The sequence below is a fragment of the Chaetodon trifascialis genome, chromosome 21 (assembly GCF_039877785.1).
Source record: "Chaetodon trifascialis isolate fChaTrf1 chromosome 21, fChaTrf1.hap1, whole genome shotgun sequence".
Lineage (NCBI taxonomy): Eukaryota > Metazoa > Chordata > Actinopteri > Chaetodontiformes > Chaetodontidae > Chaetodon > Chaetodon trifascialis.
This window is the reverse complement of record NC_092076.1, coordinates 3,389,166-3,412,464: the sequence shown is the minus strand read 5'-3', so window position 1 is coordinate 3,412,464 and position 23,299 is coordinate 3,389,166. Positions and strand designations below refer to the sequence as shown.

The window sequence follows — 23,299 nt, the reverse complement described above, 5'->3', positions numbered from 1 at the left end:
CCAACTTAAATTCACACAGACTGCACAGATATATTTCAATGTCAGGAAAAACATGGCAGAAAGCAGTGTTTTAACATCGCTGCCATTTCCTTCCCGTTTATTAGAAACAACCTTCTCCCTGTTCTGGTCATGACAATCAGTGTCCAGATTAATCAAAGTGAGACCTCAGCCGACCCACAACAGTGTTTCCACACCTCAAACGACCTCTCATTTCTGGAAAACAGTTCTGTTTATATCAACCTTCTGTTTATATCATTTTTCTTTACATAATAGATTAACAGCTATTTGAAACCTTTAAAATAATGACTTCAGTGTCCCGTCGAGCTTGAAGTGTTGCTCTGCTGCTGGCTTGCAACGATGGCCTACAAGTTACAATAACATGAAAATCGAGTTTGTGAGGGAACGTCTTTTTTCATACTGTGGATTTTGGGTGGGTGCATCTACAAATATGAAAACACCCAACGTGGGTACTAAGAAGTTAGAGGCTCATGTCCAAAGTGATGATTTCTCTAAAAGGGGCAGTTTTCAAACAAGTGCTGTACAAAAGTGAATAAGATCAAACAGCTTCCCTTGCAGGATCTGATACCTCTGAATACTCTGTAGCATAGTGAGCTATTGGAAGAAGCTTAAAAAATCAATGGGACTGAGCTACAGATTAAAAAGAAATTTCAAGAGCAGTTGGTAGGAGATGGGCTCTGATGGGCGCACACCAACACACACTCGCACCGACAGTCGTTCTTCAGACGGTGCATCGGGAAACTTGATTGGATTACTTTTAATCATCAGGCGACGCGCGGGCCAGTTGTTTTGGATCGATCGCATTCTGAGTGGAAACAGGCCGCTCGAGAGTTCGAGTGGAAGCGAGGCTCTCGAGGCAAACTCAGCCCGCTTGATTTGCCCCAAAACCGAATGTGACTGCTGTGCTGACACGGCCCTACAAACCAAACCTGGGGGTGAAATGCTGAAGGTTTGAAAGAACTGGTCTGAATGAGCAAGGTGTGACTTCAAGCAAATATGTATAACTGAAGATTGTTTGAGCAAGTAAATGAGGCAGCCCTTTGTCTCCTTCAACTTTTTCTTTTAAAACGTTCTCCTTTATGTTTGCACAACTCCTATTTCACATCCCAAGACTTTCTGAAAGAGTAAAGCATTTAAGTCTCCATGGATATGCAGCGCGAGTGAATAAATGATCGAGAAAGAGTGTGCTGAATAATTATTAATGAACTGCCAGGAGCAACATGACATATTTAGCTTATTTCCCTTTTAGATTAAAATCCAGTACCTGCAGTGGCAGCTGGTCCAGAATCGTTTTAAACAACAAGCTGAGTGATTGAGTGGATGTCATGAAAACCACTCCAATTATAAATCAACACAATCTGCCATGGTTTTGCTGCCTGCCATAGAAATGTTTTCTGTGGAAAGTTTTTATTGGGGAGTTTTTATCTTTGCTGTGTAATTGGCCTATAAAGCAAACGTGTGGTCTTTGAAGTTTGAGTCGGGGCTTTGAATGCTGCACCCCTACAGGGATGTTATTTACTGAGCGTTTGAACATCTATGCATTATTTGTGGAGCTGATATAATGATGGCAGAACCCTCTTGGTGCCTCTGTTGGCTAAGCAATGAACCATAACCCATTACTAGTATTAATACAGAGATTTAAAGGAAAAGTCAATAAACTGTGACTTTATGTAACTGACAAACAGCACCACAGATGAAACTGTTCAACTGCAATGTATTTACGAAGCCAAAATCCTGTATACACTCTAATCCCCTGAACAAAGAATATTTAGGACACCAGAGGATATACTAAGATTCCACATTAGGCACATTCTCCACGGCTGCCATGATGTGCGTAAAAAACATCTGGCAACAAGAGCTGATCAACATAAAAATTTTAACATCACTGTTCAGTATCACAAGCACCAAATCTACAAGTTGCAAGGTTGTGTGCAATCCTGCAAATCGATGCATCACGGCTGCTACGAATCATAACACAACACTTTTTATTATTCATTTCAGCCCCAAAAAGCCCCGAAAACAAGAAGACGATTCAGACCCAAGTGTGGTGACTCATAATCACGGGCCCCCGAGGCCTCTCTGCGACTAAACAAGCAGTCTAAATAGATAACCTAGATAGCACGCCGCATCCCCTCATCTGTCATGCTCAAACACACACCGTACACCATCACGCGAGGTAACACAGGAGACAGACTGGCTACAAGGGCTTCACTGCCGTTCACTAACAGAGCCAGACGTGCATGGCCGATGTCAGATGGGAAACATTAAAATAACATGGGACCTTAGGGGACCGGGAAAGAGGATTGGAGCCATCCTGCTTCCCTTCGCTAACGGTCCCTCAGCACTGGTGAAAGGAACACGTGTGTGTCCCCTCTGTAACCTCTATACGCTGCAACTAATCACATTGTATGTGGCTATATAATTACTCTGCTCATTAGTCAAAACCCCAGGGTTATCTTTATTAACTGCCACGCAGGGTATTTTGGAGAATGAGCACATGTCATTGTTGTGTCTATGTTTAATTAATTGCATTTGAATGGGCGCCGTCCAAGCCTGTTCGCTGCTTGTGAACGTCATAGTCTGTCACCTAATAGCCATGCAGGATAATCAATGTGAGGTCGTTTGCGGACTTGTTGTTGTTGTTTTTTTACAGTTGGAAAAATGTTGTTTATTATAATAAGTGATGCATTAGCTGAGCTCTCCGTGCTCTCTGCCTGCATGTTTCTGTGACCTCTGACAGCATGTGCAAGAATTAAGAAAAAAACAGTATTAGATCACATATTCAGCTTTTAAGAGTTCGCTTTGGACATGTTTCTGTGCACACATGACTTCATGGACATACATGCTACCATACATTTAGGATTATATTGCGAGTTGTTTTGAACACAAAATGTAAACCACCAGGACAAACAGACATCCCTGCACATCATCCCAAAACAAATACCAGCGTTTTTTAAGCAAATATGCTAAATTTCTACAGTTCTGGCTTCTAAAATGTGACTATTTGCTTGTTTTACTGTCTTCTACAATGTGATAATTTACTAAATACCTTTATTAGACTGTTGATTGAAAGACTGGGAATGAATGATGAGCGTTTCTCCCCATTTTCTGAAATATTGAGAACCAAACATATAACCAACTAAACAAATGAGAAGAAGAAAATAATCATTAGCTGCAGCTCTGTACATTTTGTGTGCTGTATTTCGAGCTGTGCTCTGTCCTTGCGAGGCCCCTGACCTGAGGGCTCACAATGTGACTCCCACCTGTCATGTATCTATGTGGAGCTGTAACAGTGCTGAAGGAGGCTCCCATAAAACTGAACGCTCACATAAACATTCCTCACATGCTGCAGATACACACCCTCTCCAGAGCTCCACATATACGACATAAGTGCCGCAACCTAAACACATGTTGGGTGTGTCGGGATAAAAAGCTGAAACTCTGCTCTTTTGTATCAGCAGATTGTCGTTTATCTCACTACTAACACCATAAAGCTGTAGATTTTTATTACATTTTGGAAATAGTTAGATAGTGAAAGTGACCTTTGCTCATGAGACCTGCCCAACAGGATTTTGACAGCAATACAGTGACTGCGATACAGTGCAGCATGTACCAAACTGTAACCAAGAAAAAAGTAATAATCATATGTTTGATACCAGCAGATCTATCTCACAATAGAAAGCACTCACACAGTAATGAATGCTCGACATTTAAGGTCTATTTAATGTTTACTGCTGTTTTTGGTTCACAGTTTTCTGTTAGTATTATCTTTTAGGGAAGTACTTTAGTGTGATACTCTTTATCTCATCTTTTTTCTGCTGTTTTTAAGCCCATGAGAACTTGGTTTCAAGTGTTAAGTATCTATACTTCATCCGGACCGTGTGGGCGTAGTTTCATGTTTGACTGACATAAGCAAACAGCCACACTGTGATCAGACTTTCATACAGGTGCTCCACATAAATCCTGATCTGTGTCCCGCCCACAGAAATACCTCATGAAATAACCAAATCTCTTGGCAGAAAAGAGGTTTTTAAACCCTGATGAAGGCCTAAAAGCTTGTTTTTTTATTGTCTTCTAAACAAACCATACATCTTACAAAGTGTTTTTTCTTGTAAATTTGAGTGCACAGTTTTTTTTCCAATGGCAATATTTTGTCTCAAGTTAATCCTCAGGATTTTCTCCTGAGGCGGTCGGATCACTCAGGATCAGCGAGGCGTCGACCCTTTCACAGCAAGTGAAGGTAATGGAGGATGTGGATTCTGGCTAACCCCACTGGGACTATAACGAACCAGTCATACCAACTAATGCGAGCCTGCTAAGAGACCAACACCGCTCTCTTTGGACTGCCACTGATGTACTGGAAATCAGAGCAGGTATTAACGTTTATGTCTGAAACTGGTCAAGCATCACTGATTTTTCCACTCGGCGCTGCCATGCAGTCGTACACTAAAACACCTGGAAGTTTGGAGGCAGTTAAGCAACACTGACAGTGAGCAGAGACACATCGGTTCTGTTTCTATGTACCAGCTTCAGTTAATTGAACGTCCTGCAGGGCCTGAGGCTGTATGTGTTGATTTACCGCAGCTATTGATCCCAGGTCTGCCTCTCTATTAAACCGTAGACATGCCTGTTATACAGTCTCCTACGAGCGTCCACACACTTACAAATACAAGCATAACAGCACAGACACCAAGAAAATAAAGGGAATTTGGTACAAACACAAACAAGTGAGAGCAGGCAAAAGAAAGAGAATAAGATAGAAGAAGCCTTTTGAGCCAATAAAACAGAGCCTTTAAATCAATTTCCTCTAATCTGGACAGGGCCATCCCAGAGCAGGAAATGCCAGCCCATAAGCTTCTCGAGGGAAAAGCAGCTATTGTGCCTGCACATAGAGCATAAACTGAAGATCTGATTGAATAAAATGGCTCTTTTCTCTGCTGGGGAAGGTGCCCGATCTCCTCTTTCATTCCTTTGTTAGCTGATTCCATCCATCTCTCCTTTTCTTTACCCACACTTCTTCAGACATGAGTCTGCAGCAAATCACACACCTCATTACCGAGAATAAGGTACCTGATTAATACAGTGATCAAATGAGCCTGACAGGTGAGGGAACGGGCATCAGGATTTCCACAACATGCATCATGCTGTATGCGAAACCCAATGTGTGCTGAACAGTAAGAAAGGCTTTGTGCTCCACAATGCAAAGAGCAGAGGAAGAGCATCAATTTAAAACATGCTGGCAAGGGAGCAGTCTGAGGGTTCGGCCATGTCTACATGGAGGAGTGATCGAGGGTCTGCATGTACTCATAGACGTGTTGTCACTAGTGAGATTTTACTCGCCAAACGGAAAATCGATCCACGTTTGGCCCTTGGTGTTAATTTTGGACGCTGTCTGTGTGGACCGGGGGGGTCGATGACTGCCAGCCATCGGGCCAGCCCTTGTCTGAAGATGTGAGGGAGCAGAGGAACAACAGGACAGTTTTACTCTACTTCAGACATCAGCACTTTGTTTAGAGTCAGGGTAACTGGCAGCAAATCAGAAGCCTGTTTGATACGGAGACATTTTTTTTTATCTGGTTTGGGTGGCTGTCGGACCGTATGAGGCCAAGAATAAAGGGGAAAAAGATGCTAAATAATTAAGGTATTACAACATTTTGTCACAAGGTGAAAGAGGATCTTTATTAATTAATCCAACCTGAAGTTCTTCTCCGAAAGCTGGTGCTGATGTCAGCGGTGGCGTCTGTTTGAGGAGGGTGACTTTCACTCACTGTTGCTGAAATCTCTCTGAAACTCATTCCCATGACTTGGACATCACGTTCCCTCCTGCTCATGCTGTTGTTTGGTGATGCTTTTGTTATGCTCTTTCTTCACAATGGAAACGCATCACTGTGCATCACCTGTAGTAACAGTGTGACACTATTTGTGCCAGATGATAATGGCTTATGTCATTTAATCTTCTCTCAGGATAACTGTGTGCGCTGGGGAGACTGTGACGCCTTTTGTGTGTTTGCTGATGTGTGTGTCTGAAGGGAATACGCCTTTATCCTGAGCTGGTCCATTAGCTGACAATGGAAGAGTGTGGGGAGAACATTACCGGAGAGACTGTTCAGCGTGCGACAATGCTCAGCTGTGGAAGGTGAGACATCCTCGCAGATCCGATCCTCTTTCCTTCCTCCTTCTATCCGTCTGCGGTGCATCTATGAGCAAACACTACAGCCCTCTGACGTTATCTCACATTCCTTCCTACGGTGCAGAAGTGTCTATTTCACATTATGTCACTGTATCTGTAAATGAACGAGTCTCGGCTGAACTGTAGAGGTTGCTCTCCTCGCTGAGGAGTAAATTCTCTTCCCCGTTCGTTATCCTTTCGGTTCCCTTGTTGCCGCAACAGCACGTGTTCCAAACCACAACTTCCTGGTGGAGCGGCGAGCCGATTGGCTAAAAGCGGCACATACCCCCGGACACACCCACTCTGAAATGCTCGCTGAGGCTCCTGGCACAAGTTACTGGCCTTTCCTGCCTGGTCAATTAGAGGTTTGCATCTCTGTTATGCGTCTGTACGCCCACCCACACACACACACACACACACACACACACACACACACACACACACACACACACACACACACACACACACACACACACACACACACACACACACACACACACACACACACACACACACACACAAACATCTCCCCATAGACATTAAGAATAATACACACATATGCACACTAGCGCTAGAGTCAGCACATTAGCAAACGTCAGACCAGGCTGTGCTGCGGAGGACAGCTGCCAAGTGTGACTGGCTGTGTCACAACACATCGCTCACACCTACTCACTCTGTTTTTATTCCACTTCTATTTCAGTGATGGGCTTTCTGTAAGGCCGAAAAGTTTCACAGATGTGATATTCACCGCGATAATGTACAGTAGGTCGAGAAAAATAAAGAGCACGAAATTAGAAGATTATTCCTGTGGGTCAAAGAAGTTTTTCTAGTCCTGAACTTGCAGTATTTTCACACTCTCTGCGGCTTTTCCACGAGCCCGCGCTCTCAACCACACACTTAGCCCATAGTAGGAACTTCATCTGTGAGCTTTCCGCACCGCTTAGCCACTGATGTATGACTGTGGAAGACAGATTGAATGACTGTCGACACAGAAAGAAGGAGAGATAGTAAAAGAAGTATTTCCTAATGATCTGCTAAAATTAGAAACCCAACAATCTGGTTTGGAGACACGATCCGGTTTGTTCTGCTTAGCTGTGTTTTATATGGGCTGAAATTAAATTAAGGAAATGTAAAAGTGCAGTTTTATATGATGAGTAAACAGAAGGCTGCAGCAGCACATGGCTAACAGAGGGGGAATTCCAGCCCTGCCCCTTTGGCAGTCAAACAACGTAAGCCTTGGAGTGAAATACAAGAAAAAGGAGTGAACCATATAAAAAATAAATGAACCTGCCCAAAGAAAATCTCTCATAAAGAATAAAAAAAGGTATCAAACGTACATCTTGGCACTCAGAGCCTCTGCCACGTTATTCTGACTCCCAATGGTAAGGAACACAATAGCCAGAGAAGCTGCTAAAGGCTCACTGTGTTTGTTTTCTTTGCGTTTAAGAGTAACTTGATATGGGTTAAAGTTGAAAGCTATAATGCACAGAGCGGATCTCCAGGCCCCGCTGCCAGGTAATGACCCTAATCATAGCGAGCAGGAACAGCTCCAGAGGTGGTAATGCATTTCCCCTGAGCCGGGGAGCATATGGGTGGTAGAACAGCAGAACGCAGCACTATGGCTAACACAGTAGCAAGGCCATCATCGATTATGGTAATTAACAGAGAGGGAGAGCGCCTCACTCTTTCTGCACCGGCGCAGAGGAGAAATGAAGGAGAGAGGCCGGGAAATACAAGAGGGGCAGATGTGACGGGAAAACATGAAAATGTAAATGAAAAGTCAAAGGTGAGAAAGAGATGGAAGGTAAAACAAGATGAGTAGATGGAGAGGTGGGCTGAGGGTGAATAATGGCTTTGAACTGCTAACATCAGCGTGCGGCTATGCTCACAGTGACAATGCTAACACACAGCAGCAGATAGAAAGAGAGCAAACATGTCTACTGGCATGTTCGGTGTTAGCATGTGAACATTAGCAAATTAGCAGGAGAACACACAGTACAGCTGAGGTTGTTGGAAATGCCATCAGTTTTGCAGAACCTTGTAGTGGTACTGCTGGAAAAACTGAAGGATTAACAAAGCTACAATAATTAGTAAGTCATTAGGATATCGTCCGGGGATCATGAACGTCTGTACATAATTTTGTCCGTCTGGGTGAAGTTGAGATATTACAGTGAACAAGTGAAAATTTTAACTTGAAGGTAAAGCTAAAGGGAAAGTCACAGGCTTTTCAAAGTCTTATGGGTTCATCCTCTGGGGATCATCAATGTCTGTACAAACCTTCATGGCGACCCATCCACTGACAGGCCACTGCTTTCCCACAGCGCTAACATGCTAACAAAATTTACATAGTTGGTAACTGCTCAATAATAGCTCGGTTGTTAAAATTCAGAGGGCGAGAGCAGCGCAACAGGATCAAGGTCAAAGCCTAAATACTTCAGGACTTATCTAAATAAAGCGTGTTTAAGCAGCAGCATTTAAATTAAGCGCCTGTAAATGCACAATTTCTGCCCATTCAAAGCCTGAGATTTCATATTTCACCTTCATCATGAAATATTCAGCTTAGTGCAGGGGCTAGCCATTGTCTGGAGTGCCATTTTACCACCTGATACGAATTTAACAAGTCTCAAGGTCACTTATCCATTTTTTTTTTTAGTTTCCAGACCTTGTTTCATTTCAGTAACTCACAAGCTGCCAAGGCTGCTCTGAGGACAGGAGCGAGGAAAAGAGGAGAAACTGAGGAAGAGGAGAGCCAAAGCCCAGTGGCTCGCTGCATACAAGCAGCATCTTGGATAGAGAGAGAGTGTGAGTGTGAGTGTGAGTGTGAGTGTGTGTGTGTGTGTGTGTGTGTGTGTGTGTGTGTGTGTGTGTGTGTGTGTGTGTGTGTGTGTGTGTCATGGTGGTAATTAGCTGATCAAACAGATAGACAGACTGGGGCTGTAGGTGGGGTCTAATAATCCGGGTCATTAGTTATGAGTCTATATGGTTTATGTGTGAATGTTGGATGAATGCGTCTGAGTATGTACAGATTTAGTCTGTGAAATCTGCTGTTAAGCTCCGGCAGCACTGCTGTATTCTCCACTAATCAGCTCTCTATGACTTTTTTTCCCTTAAACTGTCTGTGCTGCTGGAAAAAAAAAAAAAAAAAGCTTTTCCTGACAATAATCTCCCAACTACTCCCGTGGCAGTCAATGACTTCAGAGTGGAGACGAAATCTGGGAAAAAATACAAAGCAGATAAAGACCTCTGTTTCTGCTATGCAAGTATTTAGTATGTCATGCTTTGTCTCACTGTCACAGGGCGGCACTTCATCAGAAAGCAGCAAAAACAAAGAATTGAAAAAGCACAGCTGTAGAGGGGTTCAATGTTTAATGCATCGTGATGGTAGTGCGATCGGATCGGCCTGACCACATCTGGAGGGAGTCTGGCTCGCATTGTGTTTGGATCTTAGCTCGGTGTAAACACAGTCCTTCAACCTGCCGGCAGCCTTACACAACATAACAGACAGATAACTGTTAGCTAACATAAAATAAAGACTTTTGTTCAAATTTAGAGAGCGCACGAGCTAGAAGGCTGGAAGAAACACACCTCCAGTCACTGATTACACGCCTATTCTCTGTCAAAGCACCGAAAGATCGATATTCAGCAGAACTGTCTGAAAAATGAAAGCAAAGCGGGTGTGAAATAAATGACACACAGAGAGAAATGAGCGTGCAACACGTTGCATTCATCTGTGCAGCTGATCTACCGTTAACAGGCCATATAATTTATCTTGTCACAGAGTAGACCACACGCTGGCACAGCAGCACACCAGCACAAACTGACGTGTTTCTTATACAAAGGAATAAGAACGGAAAACCTTCATGTTTCACATTTGTTGATGTTTCTAATGACTGACCCAGTAATCATAACACAAATGCAGCAGGGAAGCAACACCGGCAAGTTATCAGCTCCTCATTATCTTTCCTTCTCCATCATACTAATGTTACATCCTCTTGAATTCAGATTGCAGACATTTAAACAAAACCTCACAAACACTGCCCCGCTGCCAGAAATCAACGCTTCCAACACCACATAGGAAACATAACTCAAGGCGTATCTATATGAACAAATGTTACCCGCCCAGTTCGGAACCAGTAACCGCTGAGTCTCCACCTCCTGCCGTGTCTCAACTTTACAGTGCAGAGAGGAACAACACATTTCCAAGTGTGGACTCCAAGTTCACACTTATCCTTGTGATGTGGGACTGACCAGACGCAGGCCTGCAAACCAAAGCAGGCCCCAACTGCTAGTTAAAGAAACCAGGCTCTAACTTCTATAACTGGCCCAGACCAGGAGTGAAGTTCTGCCACCCACTGTATCCCACTGTGCAGGATAAAAGTCCTCCCAACGTGTTTCATCTGTCCCCTCGCCGCCACGTCCCACTTCCTTCTAATGATATTTACGAGCTGACTGACGGGACAATGGCCAGGCTGCAGTGTGCGTTCACACGCGGCCGTTTGAGTGGCAAAGACCCGCCCTCCACGTGCTCTGATGTCATCAGGACCAGCTGAAAAAATACATGTTGACACATCTGAAAAACTCCTTGCTCCCTGCTTTAATGGAGGGAGAAAAACCTGTAACCTGATTTGGCAGCAAAACAAGGATTTCTTTATGCCAAATGTGAGTTTTTAAACACACGATATTTGTCCCTGACGGTGCAGAAGTCATTTTGGGATAAAATATGGTGTGTGAATATTTACATTCTGTCATACTTGAAATCCTGAGAGATTGCAACTTGTCGAAACACACACACACACACATACACACACACACACACACACACACACACACACACACACACACACACAAGCACATGCACATACACACACTTCAAACACACAGCAAACAGTCACTTTTCTGGGTTCCCTCAGAGCCTGGTGCCCATAATAAGCTGGCAATCTCGCTGAACGCCATCAGTGTGTTTCTGTTTGTGAAGAGGATGAAGGGCACGTGAGGAAGAGCGAGGCGAGCCGACAGATAAGCAGGGAAAGGATGCGGGCGAGTCATTACACTCGACACTGCCACAGCAGGAAAGAGGGAGGGAGGGAGGCTTATTTGTTCCACTTCATTATCTGATGTGATTGCACTCAGAGACATTTCTGATGACGGCTCGAGCCTCTGACCTCAGAGGGATTTTGTATGGAAAAGCAAAACAAATCAAACAATAATTACCGCCCCAGAAATGATCAGCGAGGATCCTGGCAGACAAAGGCTGGTATGTACGATCTTCAGGCACAACGAGGTGGAACACAGCGATACACTGTGTACGCTCCATACTCCGTACACAACAGACCAAAACCAACAATGAGTGTATCCTACTCACAAGTACTGCGTGCATCTTCCTCCTCTGAGCCATACAGCTCCACTGTTGTCCAAAAACCATGAAAAACATATCAATGAGTAACACTGTTGCACTGGATGACATGTTGCTTCATTTCCAAGAACACACACGCTGTTTATTTTGAGTCAATGCTACATACACTGTCCTGCTGCTATAAATACCCTCTGGAGCACCACTACTTACATTCACCACGAAATAGATGGCACAGCCGTTTGAGGAAAAAAAACACAACCTTGCTAAAGAAAAAGTAAGTTCAACTAATATATTGGATTCGATGCCTTTTCAGAGATTTATGTCTTCAGTATGGACCAATGTTCTCAGGGCTGAGTGTCACAGAGAGGTCGGAAAGTACGAGGTGAACTTGGATTGCTGCTTTTGGGATTTGTGGATAATAAAAATATAGAACACAACGAGCATTCCCCTTTAATGGTGGATGAAATACTGTAGCTGTCTCTCATAGGCTTTAGTGCAAAACTCCTGCTTGATGCTGCATATGTCCAGATTTCTTTTGCACATGGTGTAAAAATATAGTTTAGTTTCTTACATTTGTTTGTCTGGGATCATGTACAGTGCATAGCAGCAGTGCAGCGAGCAGCCAGCAAGCACATAAAATGTGGGACCTTGAGCCCAGCTGCATTTACCGTATGTATGTTGACATGACGCCAGAGAGAGGAATGATGCGGCCGTTAGTGGCTCATTAAGCTAACCAGGTCCAGGCGAAAAGACCCAAAAAAAGCATCTGAAAGTGGGGGCAGCACTGGGAGAGCTGACATCTACAAACACAAATCAAAATGCCACAGGAAAATGAATGAGTCTGGTCTTCAACCACCACAAAACTCACTTTTGTATGACAGCGCCAAATGCCCACACTCACTCAAAAACACCAGCAGCAGCAGTGAAGTGCGGCGGTCAGCGGCGGGGTCGGCGCTGTGTACTTTCCACGCTAATGTATTCGATCTCTCGTTCAGCTAACGCCTGTCAGGGTAAGAAAAAAACTGCTCACTTCAGTCACTGTGAGCACGCAGGTCGGCCACACAGAACACACTCTTTCCCCGGCCGGACCCACTCTGTTTGCCAGGAAACCATCCGCTCTGAGCTGCTAGCAAATAGCCCCCGAGCAGTGGGGGAGGCAGTGATCAATGAGCTGTGGGCAGGGCAGCAGCGAGCAGCCAGTTAGCTCAGCTGATAATGCTCCGGCAGAGAGGACAGTTTGAGGCTGATCAAGCCTGATCCCTGTGTGTGTCAATGGTTGTTACAGGACGGAGGACTGACGGTTTTAATGCACAGCAGCAGCACACACTGCGCCGCCGCCGCTGGCATCACACCCCCCCCCCCACTTCTCTGTGTTTATATAGGTTTCTCAGGGGTGTGTGTGAGTGTAAGTCTGAGTCTTTCTGTAACTCATTGTTCATCTTGGCGACGCTATAGATTTTATTTTTAGGCATTTCTATGTTTTTCTTTTAATTTTACATCAAGCTTAAGTCATATGAGGCACGAGTTTAAGTCCAATGTGTGACCTTCATTTTTGCCTGACCCTACTTTTGGTTTGTGGACCCTCAGGATTGCAGGTTAATGTGGACGTACTGTACACTAGTGGATTTTTTTAATTAAAAGCAACAAACAAGCTCTTCCTGCTTTAAGTAATCAGACACTGAAAATCTTTGATAACCAACACATTAATGAGATCAATGAGGGCCTAATATATTTGAGATCACAGTGAAAATAATCCACTATTATTATTTTAACAGGCTGACTTTATTCTGATCACAGAAGCCTTTTTATGTTGGTATTAAGTAAATAAATTATGAATAAAATATGATTTATCATGTGAATGTTTAGGATTATAAAAATGTCTATGATGCTGGTGTGTGTGTGTGTGTGTGTGTGTGTGTGTGTGTGTGTGTGTGTGTGAGAGAGAGAGAGACTCGCCATTACTGCACAAGCTTTCACAGGCATGTGAGTGTTTTGCACAGTCATGTGAAGAAGAGGACAGAGTGGCAGTAACACCATGTGCCGTCCTCTCAACACTTCAGTAACGAGCGAGTGAGATGAGGAAGGAAAGTGAGCGCGAACGTCTCAGCGTGCTCTGACGTTAGCTTCCCCACATGGTCACCTTTTAAAAAAATAATAAAAAACAGAGGAAATATCTGTGGGAGAACCTGGAGAACCAGTGGCAGCCTGCTGTTGGGAAAGTCTTTTTAGTGTGTGAGCAGCGTCTCTGTCGAAGGTGAACTGGATGAGCAAAATTAGAAGAATGTAAGGCTGCTGTCAGGGAGCCTCAGGCGGGCAGATTTCACCTTGAGTGGAGCTCACCTGTCATATTTTTCCACTGAACTTGGCCCTGTAGTCATTAAAGAAGAGTCTGTGCATGTGTGTGCTGAGTGAGCACATCAGTCATTACTACTTTCCTTGGATTAAGAAGACAACAGGTGCGTAGCGTGACCACTTTCAGAGAGAAAGTATGTTCGTTTTTATCATTTCCAAAATCTACACATTTCTACTCTGTGTTAGCGAGACGCTTTTGCACCTGAGGAAATGTTTACTGCGTCTGAAGTTAAACTAGGTAACCAATTCTTCCTTTGGCCCGGAGTCCTCCGCTGTTTTTTAAGGACATGCGTGCTTTCGCGTAAAAGCTTTGTAATAATTACACACACGCTGTGGTGTATATGCGTACACTTGAATTAACTCACCTGTGAAGCCGCAGACAGAAAAGTACACAAGTTCAGGGATTATGTGATGGACTCTGGATATACTGCATTCTTTCCTACACAGCAGTTCAATGTGCACACACAGTCTAAACAGCAGCACAGATAACAAACCAAGTGCCCTAATGCCACACGTCTAACTGCTGACTTCTGGCCGCGGCTGTATCACTGATTTGCTGCACATTTGTAAGGATTATTTGGGTAATTTGCTCCATTGTCAGCGATAGTGCATCTGGCTTTTTATCGGATAAGAAAATAAGAAAGAACAATAGAGATTAAGTGTTATTTCCCAGGAGCAAAGAGGCAGATTCTTATTTTTTCTTCTTTTACTGAAGCGTAAAATGCGTTGTTTTAGTGCTGTGCCGAGCCCCTGGGCTGCATTTCAAAACAGTTACACAACCAAAACAGGTGACAGCAGAAGCCATTTGTGGGAGGATAAATGAATGTGTGAATGATTTCATTTAATGGATGAAAAAAAATCTAAATGTTACAATCACTAACAATAAAGCTGAAGATCGTCGTCCATAAAATCAAACCAGTGCACCATGACGGCACGCGTGAACCACAGATCCTCTCGTGTTCTTGGACACCAACTGGCTCAGAGTCACAAAAATGCAAGCTGACAGACTGTCTCAGTAAACACGATATTAAAATCCAGTGAAAAACATTCAGAAACGGCCTGACAAAGAGCTACAGTTCTGTGGAGAGCATTATGCTAATGCTTTAGGCTGGGTCTGGACGCTGACTGACGCCTAATGTTAGCAAAAGAACTGAATCAGTGAGCAATAACGTAAAAGTTGCTGGATTGTGATGAGGCCCAGGACAAATCAGACGAGGGATTAGTCTTACTTGGGGTGCTATGCTGCCGAATTAATTCAATGGGCTGGATTCAGTGCATCTACAACACTGCCAAGATTAACTTCACTTTGTTTTATATATGTCAAAGGAAAGGATGGATGAAATTTGAGCATACACACAGATTATACATCACTTTATTTTTCCAATTTCGCTGCTGCTGTTGACATGACTGACTCTCAGGCTCCGGCTTCACTGCATGTGCGCAATAAAACATACTATATATACACATGGCTGCGTACAACACGCAGCCATTAAAAATGTGCATGCTACACAGTTTGTACATGTGTGTGTGAGTGTGCGCACTGCAGCAACTATGTCAGCAGTGGTCCTGTAGCACCAGGTGAGATTTATGAGGTGTTAAGAATGCTTGCCTCTAGCGCAGTGATGGGAGACTGATCCCACCTCCTCGCCTGCCTGTGCCCCTGCCTAACACCCCGCCTCGCTGCTAGACGCACACAAAAGTACAAACACACACACGTTCACATGCACACACGGCTGCTTATGCACGCACAGCGTCCTCCCGCGCACACACACGTGCACGTCAACCCTTTGACCTGAAAGTGTGAGTCTAATGTCTGCACCGCCCCCCATCCCCACTCTGAAAGACTCACTTCCTGGAGCTAAACACACCTTCTAAAATATCCCCCTTACCCAGTTCCACCGCTTCCAAGGATTTTCTCTGCCCATTCTGTCTGTCCTTCGTCTGTGGAAAAAAAATCACGCATGTTCTGGCCTTTGTCTTAGCGAGCAGCAGACGCTGTCCAGCGGGGACCGCTGCGATAGAAAAACTTGGCTTGAAAGCGGCTCGAAGGGTCACCGCTGGAGCCGGTGACAACTTGCGGAGCACGTTTCACAGCTTTTACAAGCATCATTAATCACCCACCATTCCTGCTATAATGGGCGACACTGAAGACGCTCTCCTTCCACACAGAAAGTATAGAGTTGCATTTTCTCCCGCAGCTGTAAGTGAGCGAGTAAACACACACATTTTATTTATATTTTGGACGCAGTGCCTGTACCGAGGGATGTCCCGATCAAGTGATCCATGTGACTCCTTAAATTGATGTATGACCCTTATTGTCCATAGTCCGCTGGAGGTTGTACAGTGGTGTTACAGAGTGGAGCTTCTTCCCTCAAAAACAATCTTTGGCTGAGTGCAGACACCACACAAACAGCCAAGTTTAGTTTTGGTCTGCTATCCAGTTACTGCTGGAATTAATGTTAATTAGTGACAGCTGTCGGACACATTTCTCATTTAAACTGGTGAAAGAGACGGTCAGCGCTGTAAAAATGAGAAGCTGCGGCGCTTCTTAGGAAGCACATTTTGTACGCTGCTCTCTGCGAGTATGAGAGATGGACGTTTAAGACGTCAATCAGCAGTGAGAACAAACTCTTTCCCATATGCGGCGTAATGTTCATCCAGCAGCGCTGCAGCAGGCTGAGGTGGACAACACCGGAAAGTACAGTAAAGAACGTATTTTAGCCAACATCGATGCATTAAAATGACCCATAATTTGGATCAGCTTGGGACACCTCAAACTGTTCCATGCTGTCATTATCAAAATAAATGACAGAGCACTTCTTGTACCACTGAATCTGCTATTTGCACATAACTGCTCAAGTACTTATTGGCATCCCAGGCCAAAAATTAGGTTTTTGAGTTTCTTCCATTCACATGCCCCTGAAAGCTCCTTCTTACTTACATACATGTAGGAATTTCAATTTCCCCCTTAAGTCGTCATATCAATAATCCAACAAATCAATGAAATGAGTGACTTATTATATAATGTACAACAATTGTGCCACAAAACTCTTTCCTCAAAGCAACTGTAAGTGCAGTCAGACTCGGTCACTAACTGTTCTTTCTTCATAGGGGTCAGGGGTCAACGCCATGGATGTCAATTATTGACATCAGCATCGTAACCAACAGACAGGCAAATATTTACAATAATAACAGAACCTCTTTCCACGCTGAGGTAGTGGGACACCACCAAATCTGATGGGCACACACTGCATTGTTCTCTTACAGCCACAGCAGCAATCACATAGGCTCACTTCAGCATCCCCAATGTCCAGTTTCCACAAGTAGCACTTCAACCTGTGACCGACACCAGCCCCCTTTGGTCCAGTGTGAGCTCTCTACCATTAAAACCTCTCTCACCAAGCATCTGTCCAAACAACCCTGGGGGTTATTCCGTCTCACTCTGCCTGAGCTGCTATGCATTATCTCCCTCTGCTGCTTCCCTAATGCTGGAAGGACTTAGAGCAGGATTAAACCACAATTATGCGCTTCCCATTCTCTCCAGAGGAGAGGAGAGGAGAGGAGAGGAGAGGAGAGGAGAGGAGAGGAGAGGAGAGGAGAGGAGGATACAGCAGCACCACTGGAGGCACCACTCAAAAAGATGCTTTGTGCAGTCACAGAAACAGAGTTTAAATTGAAGTTTAATTCTTTGAGTTCAACATCAGCATATGGCACTCCATCACCCCCGCCATCACATGGTTATTTCAACTCCCCGTCGTGCAGATTTCCACAGAGAAAAGTCTCTCACTTCAAGCCAGTTTTGTCATTCCTAACCATTAAAACCTTATTGGACATAATGACAAATGAGAGGCAACAGTGTCAAATACGCATCAGCTCAACTAGACAAATGAACAAATACTACAAGACTTTGGTCTGAATGAATGAACATTAAAATGAATGTGAGTGCCTCCTCCTGTTAGCTTCTCCTCCTCTACTGTTTGTAGATTAAAAGTGTAAAATATATATTTATATGCATTGTTGCAAACTGTGTCTGGCTGCTCTTTGGAGCTGATCAGGTAGTGTGCAGTGGGCTCTTAGAGCTAAAAACAGCAGCTTGCTGATCCAAAAATAACACTGAGTGTGATGAGAGGGAACCAAAACAGTCAAGTTGTGGGTCGGACAGCTAAACAAAGAGCTGAAACTCACTATAAAGCTTCGTGAAGCTGCAGATTCAGCTTTCAATTCACTGCAGGTTCATCACGACGAGCTACCACTAGCCACATTCTTTCATTACATACATTGCTATAATAAAAAATATACAGTAGATTATAGTTGCTTTAAGGTGCTGACTATGAATTACAAACCAGGTCCAAGTCCAGCTCGGGACATCATTCTCCCTGATTTCTTGTTATCTCTCTACTCTCACCTCTCCAGGCATAAAATGCTCTAAAATATTAGAAAACAAACCAAAACACCTGCTGACAAAGCATGTGGCCTTCTTTGGTCAAGAAGCTTGTGTGAAGTTTGTATTTTTGCAAGCGCACGGAAATGACTCGAGGTGGCCCAGATGAGCATGTCAACATTTTTATGAACCTGAGCTTCGTTCATCTAAACTGCAACAGCTGGACTATAGACGACACTGTTTCAGGGGAGTAAATCAAACTCAAACTTTAAAGGTTTCAAAATTGGATTTTGGGAAGTGTGGGGAATATGTCGCCCCTTTATCCAGTGGAAATCACACTTGTAGAGTACCTGCAACTCATCAGAGGGAGTCACTGAAGCCTCCTGGTTATAAGCTACAGACCTGTGAGTGTTTGAGATGAGACTACAGACAGAGTGTACGAGCAAACCGCACGTGACGAATGACTGTGCACAATCAGAGCATGAACACCGTAGAGGAGATAAAGATAATGAATGATTACACAAAGAGCACGGACTCCAAACCAGCTGCTTGCAGAGTGTGGGACGTGTAAACACATTTAATAGACATACATGAAGGAAACACATGGGGACATGCGCTGAGCGTAACCTACCAGTCATATTGTGTGTGTGTGCGTGCAGTTAATGATTTCCCCAGGCCTCCTGCGTTGTGTGGTCCGCCTTGTCTCCGCCCTGGAAGAAAGAAAAAGGGGATTGTTAGGGCGGGTGAGCAGCTGAGAAAGAGGGTGGAGGGTAGAGGGAGGAGGAAGGGAGGGAAATAGCATATAGAAAACAAACAAGGCCAAACAGTACAAAGGCCAGCAAGGACACCCACTCCTCCTCCTCCCCCCCATGAAACCCCCCTTTCCCTCAGCCCTCATGCTTCCTTTTCTTTCTCTTTCCTTCATCTTTCCTCTCTATTTCCTCTTAGTTTTAAGACCTTGTTTTTGTTCCCTCTTTCCTTCACTGTTTGGTCTGCCTTTCTCTTCCCTTCAGTCTGTATTCCTCTTCCTCTCCATCCTTTTCTTCCTTCGCTCCTCTCTCCACCCTCTCCCCCTGTGAAAATTTAACTCTGGCCTCAGAAGCCCCGGCCTGTTTACCTCACAGACAGACATGAAAGCCAAACATTTATCTATGGGTCTGCGTCACAGTCATGCTATAATAGGTGCAGAAACATCCTCCTACAGCGAGCATTACTGGTTTGAATGTCAGCTCTGGAACTGGAGACTCTGACTGAGACGTGCTACAGACTTCTGCTACCTTTAGGGTCAAACTTTGATGTTAACTGACCCGTTGTGTCAGATAAGGAGCTAGTGCAGCACTCTTGTGCTAAGCTAGCTGCTAAGAGCAGCCAGTTTTCCACATTGTTACAGAAGTAGTTCAGCTTTTTGGGAAATATACTAATTTGCCTTCTTTCTGAGAGTGAAATAAGGAAAATTATATGTGTGCTGACTGCAACTGGAAAATTGAATACAGCATTATCTAACTGTCCACTCAGTGGTGCCAACAAGAGACAATACAAATGTACTCATTAATTTCAACAGTTTGCAGCTTGAAAACAAGAGCTGACAGAGAGCGGAGTGACGGCTGCGAGGCTTCAGTGACTTGGCATCAGGAGAAAATGTGGAGTTCAGCTTTATGCAAAACAGCAGTGATTCTGTGCCATGATGGTTAACTGAGGGGAAGATATGTCACCATACGTTGTTCTGCTTCAATACGCCTTTTGACATTAGTTCCTACCTGTCAGTTCCTATTAATTGCACAGTGAAAAGCTGACTGTAGCCAAACTAGCTGTACTTTACAACACAGCTATTATCTGCTGAGGATTCTTCCAGACTTCAACTTCATATTAGAAAATGACATGGTAATGACAAAATATGTAAGCATTTATAGGCCATTTATCCTTTTTGGGTTTGTGTCTCAATAAAAGTTCCACATGAGCAGTAATGCCCACAAGCACCAGTAGACAGGCTGGCCACAACAAACTATTTGCTGCTTACCGCATAACAAAGAGAGAGAAAGAAACACAGTTGATGAGAGGAAAAAAGCCATTAATTGTGAGAAAATATGTGAGAAAATCTGTGAAAGTGAGAAAAATGCCTAAACTGGAAAGTGCTTCGACACAGGAAGGGAAGGAGGAAGCTGTTAATGTCTACAGAGTCCCATCGGACAGGAAGCCAGAAGTGATGCATGTGCGTGTGTGAGCATGTGTGTCTGACCTGGATGTGTGGATGTGTTATGAAATTATAAAGTGTCTCATCTGTCTAATACAGGTCGATTATGTACATTAATTCAAATGTCTGTGTGGTGTGGACACGGCTTGGGCGATATGATAGGTGTGACGGTGAGATGACAGAAGTTCATCAACCATCAGAAATGTCTCTGAACTGTTTATCCTGTGGTAGCCACCCACGTACCTCCAGCATGAGGTCATTGCAGGCAATGTTGTAAATCAACGAGCTTTATTGAAATCTTGGATTTCAATATGATTTTGCATCAGTGTGATGACATGACTTAACCTTCCAGGTATTTGACTGATTTGATGTCTTCGTTTATCCAACAAAAACTTAAATTCTGGTGATTTTCTAGATAAGGCAAACACTTCTTTGTCTCAATTTGACAAAAAAAAAATCCTAACTTCCACTTGCTATGTTTTTCAGAGCGCATGCTGTCTGTTGAGGACTACCTCAGGTAGTGGTTGAAATCTCTGGAAGCATGGAGGAGGAGCTTGACTTTTCAGGGATTTTATTCACAAGATTTTCAAAATCAGCAAATCCTGACGGCTTATTTTATTTCCAAACAGCTTCTCTACCATTAAAATCAGAACTCAACACACTAACTTTTTCCCAGAGCTTTCAACTGAGCAGACTCCATCTGCCGAGGAAGACTGCAAGATGTATTTAAATTCTTTCGGGTCAAATGCTGTTTCCGTGGCCAAGAATGAACTCTGCAATCAAGCGTCTTCACAGAGTGCACTATATCCCCACATGTACTGATACCATCATTTCACGTGATGGCATGCGTGGAAAATGTGATGAAAAGATGAGGGTGGGTTGCATTTTACACATGAGGGGAATTCCCCTCTCTCTGAATGCAATCCATTTTCCTGCAGAACTGCTGTAGAGAGGAGAAGGAGGTGAGATGGATGGATGGTTTGATGGATGGAAGTGCAAGATCGGGTTGGACAATATGTTTAAATTTTCCAACCGTCCACTGCCAGCCCAACAAACGCCAATTGGCAATACATTGGAGTAGGTGTTCTTAAATATATTTTCTTTATCAAACAAAAAAATACAACCACAAACCTTTCACGGAGCTAATGCAAGCCTAATTGCCTCATTAAATCATAAAACACACTTCATTCAGCTCAACACAAAATCTAACTCATCGAAAACATCTCTGTTAGTCACGCCACTGTTCACAATCGCCAGCTCTATTTGGTCGAAATAAACCCTTCATTCACAGTTTGAAGTAAATAATAAAGCTTAAACATGCTGTTTAATCGCACTGCCTCTCTCTGGCCTCTTTGTGTTACTGGGTTAGCTCACTGAGCAACAGCTTTCATTCGTTTCAGGCAGACATTAAATTTGCAAAACCAAAATTTGCCAAAAAACCCAACCAGCAATAGACCAAGCTAACTACCAATTAGGATTGGGCAGTAATCCGGTAATAAGGTATCCCGCGGTATCTAAAAATAGCAACGGTATCAGTTTCATTACCGTCATTAAAAAAAAATGCTGCGCATATAGGTCTATAGGGGTCGAACATAATTGTAGCATCGTCATAACAAAAATGAAGTTCACTCCGTTCAATGTATCTGGTTGAATTTTTACTCGAGAAAAAGGTGACAAAAGTGTGGAAAAGTACATGCTGCAAAAAAAGAACCTGAGCAGTTTTACAGGTGTTTAACACAGGTATGTCCAGGCGCTCACGTGGGCGCGTCTGGGCAGAGTACCGTTATCTCGTCCAAGCACACGGAGAAACTCCTCTGCTGAAAACGCTTTTTCAGCCTTTTTTCTGCTTGCTATTGTTCTTAGCTCTCATAACAGGACGAAATGCAAATAAAACAGTAAAATAACACTTTGGGCTGCTCAGCTGAGTCCTCTGTGAGCGCTCGGCTCGTTCATGAGACTGAGCGGTGAAACTAACTGCGTAGTTACGCCAGTCAATAGCTCAGTGACCCAACCACATTCACCGTAGAAACACCAATGACGATCCAGAAGGAAGTAAGCCCAGAGATAGGTTATTGCATGAAGAGCGCTCCCTCCACTGGAGAAACCTCCTCCTCTTTATGTAAACAAGCAGGACCTTTGTGATTGATCTCAAACTAATGCAGAGTCATAGGAGGCAACATGAACAGCATTTTTTCGGGCTGGAATGTAACTTTTGACCACAAAAAAGCAAAGGTGAAACATACTTTATAATTTAGCGAAGTTTTTTTTCTGCTACTCTTTGGCTGCTATGTAGCTCGCCGAGTTTTCGTCGCACAGGGAGACATCTTCGTAATCATCAGACTGTCTGCTTTCATATGATACCGGGCTTTTGTGGTTCGCGTGAAGTGGTGAAATCAGTAGATGCAGTGCCTTTGGCGTGCGCTATTTTCGTGCTTTCGTTACATGCACATATCATTTCGTGGGGTATGAATTAGGTTTCGTTTAGGTGGCAATGCTTGGTAGAGGCTTTTAACTGAGTTTCCCCCCGTCATTCTGGTATGCTACAAGTTAGGATTGGTACTTCTTCGCGTGAGCATTGACCGTCTGAACTGCGCGTATGTCACACTGCCCTGCAAAGTGATTTTTAATTAGTTATGGTAATACCGTATACCCCGGGAAAATGTGGGGGAAGTTTCTACTACCAATAGCCGATTTATTCGTCCAGCTGCCCAACCCTGGTTCAAGAGCTTCTCAACCACACTAGTTTTGCTAATAGATGAGGCCGAAGGTCACACACTGAGTTTCCAGAGGGGATCTCTGAGCTTGTACATGCATTCAGAGAGTGGATTAACAGTG

General features: G+C 43.9%; 1 protein-coding gene across 2 annotated transcripts in view; it reads right to left on the bottom strand.

The window, feature by feature from the left end:
* thrab (thyroid hormone receptor alpha b) overlaps positions 1 to 23,299 on the bottom strand; it is a 130,661-nt gene that overhangs the window by 53,702 nt on the left and 53,660 nt on the right. For both annotated transcript variants that reach the window (XM_070990343.1, XM_070990344.1), the window contains one exon: positions 18,905 to 18,983. The gene's annotated coding sequence lies outside the window, so the exon portion shown is untranslated. The remainder of the gene's footprint in view (positions 1 to 18,904; positions 18,984 to 23,299) is intronic.